Below are 9,209 nucleotides of genomic sequence, written 5' to 3'. Positions count from 1 at the left end.
CTGGTGTACTGGATTAGATCCTGTGTGTGTGTCCCTCTGTGTATGTGTGTTTCCATATGTGTCCATATTTGTAATTGTGTGTATCTGTTGGCTGTTATTTCTTGGGGTTTTTTTTAATCTATTTTTAATCATTATTTTCTTTTCACAGGTGAACAACAATTAGTTTTGAGGGAACTTAACCATGTTCCTTTTTTTCAGCTTTTCATTTTACTTTTCCAATATTTCCACTTAAGTTATTACTATTCTGCTAAATCACAGTATTTGTTCTAAATCATATTAATTAAGCTACATCACAGTATTTCTGCTAAATCATAGTATTTCTACTAAATTATGTTTTTTTCTAAATATAGCATTTCTGCTATATAATGGTATTTCTGCTATGTTATAATATTTGTGCTAAACCAGAGTGTTTGTGCTATGTTGTAGTATTTTTCTAAAGCATACACTCAAAAAAATCTGTTGTTGGATGAACACAATTTAATCATGGCACCCTTTTTGCACACAATTTAACCAAGTACAATAAACCCTTTTCGATCATGTCAAACCAACACATTTAGCATTTGGTGGTTTAATGTAATCAGATTACGTTGGATCAACATACTATACTTACATTGATTTGAAGTGATTTATTTAAGTATGTAGAGTGAAATTTGTTTTAATTCATTCTACACAATTTAAAAAGTTTAGGAAAACAGAATTAAATCTTGTTGTTTCAACAACTACTTTGTTAATCAAGGCAATGATTTCACTCATTTCAACCAAATTATTTCAATTAGATTTGTTTACATTTGTTACACATTTAGAAACCCACTACTTTACAAAAAAAAGTCACAATCAGATTATGATAACATTATCTTTATTAACTGGATTTAGTGGACAATATAAAAGCTTACCATTTTTGTACACCTGCAAGCATTATGCCACTTCAAAAGGTAAAACGTTAGAATACTTATTTACATAGGTAATATGTTGGAACCAAAGCTTCCACAACTAAAAACAGATGCAAAATTTGCTCAATATATCGACTGCATTGTAAAAAATTAAACTAAAAGATAAAAATACATCTCCCACTTGGCAAGTTAAAACATGTGACAAAATAGAATTGTGTGAATTTGGAAAAATAAAATAAAATAATTAGAAATATTTTGGGGGCAATACAACAACAACAAAAAATTCCATAGTTGATGAAAATCTATATTTGTTTGGTGTATCTCATTGAAATAATTATTAGTTTGACCAATTTTTATATTTCTGTATTTATTTTTTTAATTTTGGTTGCAGTCCTCCACAGCTAGCAATATAGTTTTGCTGTGTTTTAAAACATGCTAGCAAGCAAAATGGACACAATAATACAGTGAACTTAACAGGTGGCAGTGGTCTTAAACTTTACAGGACCTTGATACATAAACACAACATAGTACTTCTGTCAGTACTTCTGATCCATTTTGAGCCATCTATATAAGGACAAACAAAAATCATCTGCAGTGCTGTATAAAAGGTGAATTGCCCAACAGAGAGAATCCAAAAACTTTAAAAAAAAATTTTTTAAATGAAAGAAAATATAAACAACTCAAATATTAACATTATATATTGGAAATCACCATTGCACCAATGAACCATTCAAGACCTATCAGTCATTTTTCAAGTGCTCTCACCCCATAAGCTTGTTTTTCAGAAACTGTACCTTTGAAGACAGCTTTTGTCCATCAAAATTTAAAAGTATCTTCTGGAGGACTTCAAAGGTGCATTTAAGTTCTGGTGGGTAGCTCAGGTTCAAACAGTATATGAGTCCAAACAACAGAGCACATGCTTGTGCAATGTTACCCAAATCAGTGTTAGCCTCCACACCCTCAATCAGGACACCAATGTCCTCTGGGTCATCTTCAGGTTCAGCACCCTCCTTCTGGATGACGTACACCCCCATCACAGTTTGCTCCATGCAGCTTTTTGCCTCGCTGTCCGTATCCTACATGAAAAAGTATAAGACAACAAAGTAAAATTTAAGAGATTGTTTAAACAACTGTTTCTATTCTGTTCATAAAATCCAAGTAGTCAAAGTAATAAACAGAAAATTACACCACTAAAGTAGTTGTTAGTAATTACTCCAATACATAAATTATAAAATACACCTCTCATGTCAAAAGAGGTGGCATAATTGACCTCTCACCAGCCCCTCCCCCGAAAGGGCCATTGTCCAATTACACATTATAGCAACCGTTACTGTGTCTGACAAACATTAACCTCAAGCAAGATGGAGAAGCGGTGTGCCCACCGATACGCCGAGAGATTGTGTCTGGAGGAGTTGTGTTCTTTCCATTCACAAAGTCAAAAACAACGTGAATGGATTAAACAGTGTGTATGGCCCCATTCCCAGGTAAATGTACCGAACATTATGAAGCATGTCTGCTCGCACATTCGGGTACCCATTGGTGCGCAGAGGAAACCATTTGTTTGTCGGACGTAGCAAGAGTAACTTAGGGGGACAGGACTCGAGAAAAGGCTAACTCAGCTGTTAAAATAAAACAGGTATAGAAGTGTTAGTACTAAACAGCTCAAAGTTCATAGACATTTCTATTTACAAATACTGATGGCCATAGCAATGAAAAAACAACAGGACTTGTTTTAATCCAAGTACAGATTCAAAAGCAATATTGTCTTGATGCATGTTAAATGCATTGTATGTTTGTGTATCAAGTTTAAGTATGCATAAATTTCTTTCCTTCCAATACCAAATTCCAGAAATTCTTTATTGCAATGCTTAATACTGTTTGGTATTCAAGACATCCTTTCCCCAATACCAGGTGTCTTGTTGCTAATCTCAAAATTTTAATTTTAATGATTTGCATTTGAGGCAACGTCACAATTTGTATGAGAATGTTACAGACAACATGCTGTCACAATGACTCACCAAGTCCTCCTTTATTAACTTCTATTAACGTCTTCGTTTAGGTGGATGCACAAAGACTTCAAGATGCATGCTCGTCTGGTATGGATGTTGTCATGCTGGAGAGGAGGAGGAGATAATATGAGCCAAAACCAGTCTGTTTTTCTTAAAGCTAGGGTAATCAGTTAACTTGCATAATTATTCTTTAGGTTAGAACCTGGCATGTACCACTTGTTAAGCCGAAACAAAATCGACAACTTCATCTCCAAATAAAAGTTATTTTTGCTGCCTATGACAAAGTCTACTCAATCCTAATACAAACCTTGGAGATGGCAAGCATGAGACCTCTTATTTTCTTTCCACGTGTCCCTCCTTTGGTCAGAAAGATTTCCATTAAGCATGGCGCGTATTGGTCAAGCTCGGCAAAGAAAGTAGATAGCAGAGGCTTTGTGGTGATTCGCAGAAACTCCTTCTCAATCTGCAATAGAGAACAAATACATTGATTAAAAACGCAACTGTATATTTCACTCACTTCACATCTAAGCTGACTAAAGCTGCTTTTAGAAGACCATGCAGACATCAGTGCTGTCTGTGTAGGACATGAATCAGTCTGTGTCAGATACTGAATTTGAAATTTCCACTAAAGTCACAAGTAAGAGGCAAGTGGAACCAAGATCTAGGCCATTTGCTTTTTGAAGTTTGCAAAGACTGCTAAATTGCACCAGTGGTAGTTCACTCTTTGCAACACAGTATGCTGTTCTAAACAGATTTTTCAGGTTTATTTTTAGTATATTATTTGCAATTGGTGTTTGTTCTGGGAAAGATATTGCAGACTGAGCAATAATCCATTTCTAATGGGGGCCTTTCTTAAAATTACTGGTCCCAGTAACAAAGGCGCTTGTCGACTCAGAAATCGAGGGAAAACCAACAACACACCCGGCAGAACGTCATGTTATTTACACGGGTGCACATAAGTGGTCCGCATGTGCGCATTCGCTGTCAAAATAAAAGACGCGCAACAGATAAGAAGTTGCAACGCACGTTTGCATCCATATAAAAGGCACTGTTTTTGTTCACTAGAGTGGGATTTTCACGGCACATTCTGCACCACATCTGTGCGTTCATCATTTGTTTGAAGCCAGCTCACCTCCGGCAACCACTTTTGCGAGAATACGCGCTTCTTTTGTGGTTCAGACTCCTTCTGACATTTGTTTGGAGGTGGAGGAAAACCAAAGTAATTGCTTAAAGGAGCTTCTTCGACATATTTAAGAGTTCTAAACAAATATGTCCTCCTCCAGAAAATCTTATGTATGCAAACACGCGTTGCAACTTCTTATCTTGTGCGCGTTTTTTATTTTGACAGCAAATACGCACCTGCGGACCACTTATGTGCAGCCCTGGTTATTTAGCTCGTCATGTTGCAGCCACAGAAATTCTTTTGTCCATGAAACCGTAAAGCTGCACTTTCTTTTTGCCTTATAGTCTGATTTGTCATAACTTTTCCGTTTTGTGGTAAGCTTTTCTTTGGCTGTCACTTCTTCACCCTGACCTGTCTTATTTGGCTCAGCAGAACTAAAATATATATCCTGCTGCTTTTACACACGCACTCACATAACGCTCAGCGATTCTCTGCACGATCAACCTCTCACATGTTTAAGCTGCGGGAGATTTCACTTGTCATGTTTGCATAGTAAGCTAACGATTGATAAGACGATGTCAGAGGAATTGGTGCGCAAATTATCATCACTCACCAATCAGTACTGTCGCTCTCTATACACAGGTCGCGATTGCAAAGTGAAAGCAAAAAACAAGCGCGAATTCAAACGCGATTTCAATATGTCACATATTGACAGTGGCTCACCGATGCCAATGACATAATTACCCAGCTACATTTCCGAAAGAATGCAGAAGCATTGACATATATTTTTCCTTCCTATGACAGCCCGACGGGCAGGGCAGAGATAGATTTTGGTAGCCCAACTGGAAAAATCGCTAGCCCTGGGACGTCGGGCTAGCGATTTTGCGAGCCCTGTACAGTGTTTCAATAATTTGTACCTACTACTCTCCCTGATGGAACAACGCTTGCACTGCCACATACAAGTCACTGAAAGAAAAAAAGAAAAGCAGTTTTAAGGATAGTTTTATTGGCACCTTTTTTTCACTTTGATTAAATCATAAAACTATCATAAAAAATATATGATGGTAAAAGGCTTACCATGTATTAAAGAGGAGGCACAAACAATCAGAAAAAGGGGTCAGCTTTCTTTGTGGTGTTACTATGGTAAAGAAAACAGACAAAATTATTTTATAAAAATTCCACAGTGGATTTTTTTTTAAACTTTGTTGCAAATGTATAAAAAAAATACAAATACATATAAATACCTCTTGCAATATAAAATTCACAGATAAATATCCAATCTGTTGCCAAATGTAATAGCAGTGTTTCACACTATGCAATAAAGATGCTGGTAGTTGCGGTAAAGGTCCGACAGGCAATTTTCATAACTATCCGCCATTGCCTTTTCCTCTGACCTCGTGTTTATGCTCTTTTTCCCCATGCACTAGCGATTAAGTCAATTCGAAGGATGCAGCCCCTGAATTTGGACACAGCTAATATTTAGCAAATCGCGCATGCTAGTTTAACTTGCATTACTGTGAGAGGCCGAATGCTTAAAATAAAAGGAGAGAGAAAGAACGAAAGAAAAAATGCAAATGATAATAAAAAAGTGAACAAAGACCATGTCTTGCAATAACCGTCATTTAAAACCAAAGTGAATGCTAACAGAGCTAGGTAGAAGTTCAATGAGACAACCATACTAGCTTTAGCTAACTTCATTTACTTTGAAAGTGAATTACAAATGTGTTAAATATTGAATTAAACATATCAATAACCGCTAAAAACACTATAAGACTAACTGCAAAAACGGGTAAAAAAAAAAAAAAAGAAAAACAATGAAGTGGAAATGCTAATAATAGTATAAATATACCCAGAGCGGATTATAAATCAGGTATTAGACGGTACCGATTGGCACCGTCTAATACCAGATTTTCACTGTATTTGCTCCACTCCCACTGTCTAATGACAACTTACACATTTGGAATTAAAAACATTGTTAAACAATTAATGGACAGAACAACTTCGTTTGACTAAGATATTTTGAGTTATTTATTACTTACCTGTATTGTGGAAGATTCCGCAGAGGGAAATGGCAGTCCACTGAACACATATAACTTCTCCGCGTTCCCGCCTCTTCACTTTTGGGAAGTTTGAGCATGCGCACTAGGCATCGGTTTTAGAGTTGTTGATTTAAAATAATTACATTTAATTGAACTGAAGAATGCAAATCTAGTTCATTAAACTTTTTGTTATTTTATGTTAAACCAACAACTGATAATGATTTAAAAACCTAAACTCAATATGTTCATGTTAAATAGACAAATGTCTATTGAATTAATCAAACAACTGCCTTAGTTGACTTTTTTGAGTGTAGTATTTCATACACATTATTATTATTAAGCCCCAGCTCTTTTATCTAGTGTGTTTTTTCTTGACTTTTTCCCTCACAACTAATCTCATTGTTCTTCCTCTCATGTACAGACCTCCCCTGGATTTTCCATCCTGGAATGCTTGGAGAGATTGCCTGAGCTGAGTGAGTGAGGAGAATTAGTGTGTTTTAACAGAAGTATCTGTACTTCTAGTTAAGTAAAGGATGTCTGTACATTTGCCACCTCTGATTTCACCTCTTCCCCTAGGAGCTGAGAAAGTACCAGAAAACAAAGAAATGAAAATATCAAATTGTATCAGGTGTCAAATGGACAGAAAAATGACCTTTGAGTTGAGCAGCAAATAGGAAACAACCTGAGGTTTCTGTTTTAATCTAGTCTGTGTGATGGTGCGCACGTAGCAACAGCTGAACAGTCACACTTTCTGCTTTTAACACCTCCTTGAGCATGAACACTGAACCACTAACAGACACATGACTGTGACCACAGGAAGTTCACAAACTAGAAACTACTTCCTCTTCTGGTCTGCAAGTTTAGTTCTCATTAGTCTGATTCTGACTTCCTGTTCAACATGTTTAGACCCAAAATAAAAGTAGTTCAGCTACTCCTTCCAAAACACATAGGAAAAAGAAATAATGAAAGAGAAATATTCAATTTTACAGTTGTGACTATAGCCTTATGGCCATCCAACTAAACCCCAAGTCTCGCATGTCAGTCAGCTGAGTAGCTGGTATGTTGTACCTAAAAGAGTTAGAAACAAAAGAAGAAATATGTTAACTTCTTTCTTATTTCTTGCATTCATTATCTTATTTGCTATCTCTTGACTCTTTCAAGTGCCATACACATTATGAATGAATTTGTTTCCATTTTTATCACTTACCTTGGCCTTCCTCTTTGAGATGTAGAATGATATAATGAGCCCATAACATGTGCTTCAGCTTCTGCTCGAAGTGTTAGCTCAGTTGACATCTCCATCAGTGATTGATAAATTCCCTCAAGAAGTGTGCATAATCTTCTCCCAGAAACGTTTTGTTGAACATTATTCATGAGCACTAGAAATGTTGCAATAATGAAAACGTGTTCTTCAAGGTGACATAGTATAAATTCCAAATTATTTCTACCATTTGCAGTTTGAACAGCTGTCGCAAAACAGTTGTCAAGCTCTAAAAAGTATTGAAATAGTTCAGCTGATGCCATTTTGTAAAGGCAGAGAATTCAGAAACACATCATCTCTAAAAATGAGGTTCATACATTCTATATATTCAAGTTTCATTCTATATATTCAGAAGATCATTCTATATATTCAAGTTTCATTCTATATATTCAGAAGATCATTCTATATATTCAAGTTTCATTCTATATATTCAGACTTTGGTTGGAATATATATATAATCTTTTCCTAAAGGGCATTCCATAATATATATATATGGGTGATCGTGGCTCAAGAGTTGGGAGTTCGCCTCGTAATCGGAAGGTTGCCGGTTCGAGCCCCGGCTTGGACAGTCTCGGTCGTTGTGTCCTTGGGCAAGACACTTCACCCGTTGCCTACTGGTGGTGGTCAGAGGGCCCGGTGGCGCCAGTGTCCGGCAGCCTCGCCTCTGTCAGTGCGCCCCAGGGTGGCTGTGGCTACAATGTAGCTTGCCATCACCAGTGTGTGAATGTGTGTGTGAATGGGTGGATGACAGGATATGTAAAGCGCTTTGGGGTCCTTAGGGACTAGTAAAGCGCTATATAAATACAGGCCATTTACCATTTACCATATATATATGTATATACACACACATATATACACACACACATATATATATTCAAGGATGCACGCCACCCTGCAATCAATATGCAGGTGGCTGTGAAGGCTCTCAGTCATCCAGGTCCCCCAAAGAGGGACAAAGGATCCCCTGATGATCCTCTAATCACATGAGCCAAGGTGTGAAACTGGGTGTGGGTCACAATTAGCCAGGGTTTCAGGTGAGCTCATTGTGAAACCTGGCCCCACCTTGTCATGTGAATTCCTGAGGTCAGATGGCCCAGGATGTGAGTGGGCGTTAAGGCGTCTGGGAAGGAACTCAAAACTGGATTATAGATGGCAGACAGTTGGTGTCGTAAACCACCGCCTCTGTTCAAAGATGGTCGCTCACAGTGGACATAGATGCTTCTTTCACTCCTCTTTCAAACCATCTGTCCTCTCTGTCCAAAATGTGAACAATGGCATCCTCAAAAGAGTGACCTTTGACCTTAAGATGCAGATGGACCAGTAGTACCAACTGGATACAAGCACGCTGTAGTGCAGCCAGTGCTTAAAAAAACAAAAATCTTGATTCTTCTGTTCTTGCTAATTTTAGACGTGTTTCCAAGCTACCTTTTCTGTCAAAAATTCTAGAAAGGATTGTATTTGAGCAGCTACAAACCTTTCTAAACTGTCATAATATTTTTGAGAAGTTCTAGTCGGGCTTCAAAACCCACCACAGCACAGAAACTGCCCTCTTAAAAATACTTAATGATATTTTATTAATCACTGACTCAGGAGACCCAGCTGTGCTCCTGCTCCTAGACTTAACTGCAGCCTTTGATCCTGTTGACCGCAGCATTCTGATCTCCCGTTTGGAGCAATGTGGTATCAAAGGTATCCCCTTGGAACGGTTTAGGTTGTACCTCTCAGAGAGGACTTTTTCCGTGAGCCTTGATGATTTTATTTCTTCCCCAGCTCCTTTTACTTGTGCTGTCCCGCAGGTTTCCACATTAGGCCCAATTGTTTTTTCAATCTACATGTTGTCCCTAGGCCTAATCTTTAGGAAGCATAACATCTGCTTTCACTCATATG

General features: G+C 37.5%; 1 long non-coding RNA gene across 1 annotated transcript; it reads right to left on the bottom strand.

Annotated features, from left to right (window-relative positions):
- Window positions 1-839: 839 nt before the first annotated feature.
- On the bottom strand, window positions 840-6,352 carry LOC146548400 (uncharacterized). The gene is made up of 6 exons (XR_014890723.1): window positions 6,062-6,352; window positions 5,100-5,160; window positions 4,940-4,988; window positions 3,207-3,362; window positions 2,909-3,003; window positions 840-1,966 (listed from the first exon to the last, which is right to left on the bottom strand). It is a non-coding gene; the product is annotated as an uncharacterized LOC146548400 (long non-coding RNA).
- Window positions 6,353-9,209: the final 2,857 nt, after the last annotated feature.

This window comes from Mchenga conophoros, linkage group LG23 (assembly GCF_057382185.1).
Source record: "Mchenga conophoros isolate Kocher_MC1m ecotype Shallow Benthic linkage group LG23, M_conophoros_male_GT1.1, whole genome shotgun sequence".
NCBI classification, from domain to species: domain Eukaryota; kingdom Metazoa; phylum Chordata; class Actinopteri; order Cichliformes; family Cichlidae; genus Mchenga; species Mchenga conophoros.
This window is presented reverse-complemented; position numbering and strand designations above follow the sequence as displayed.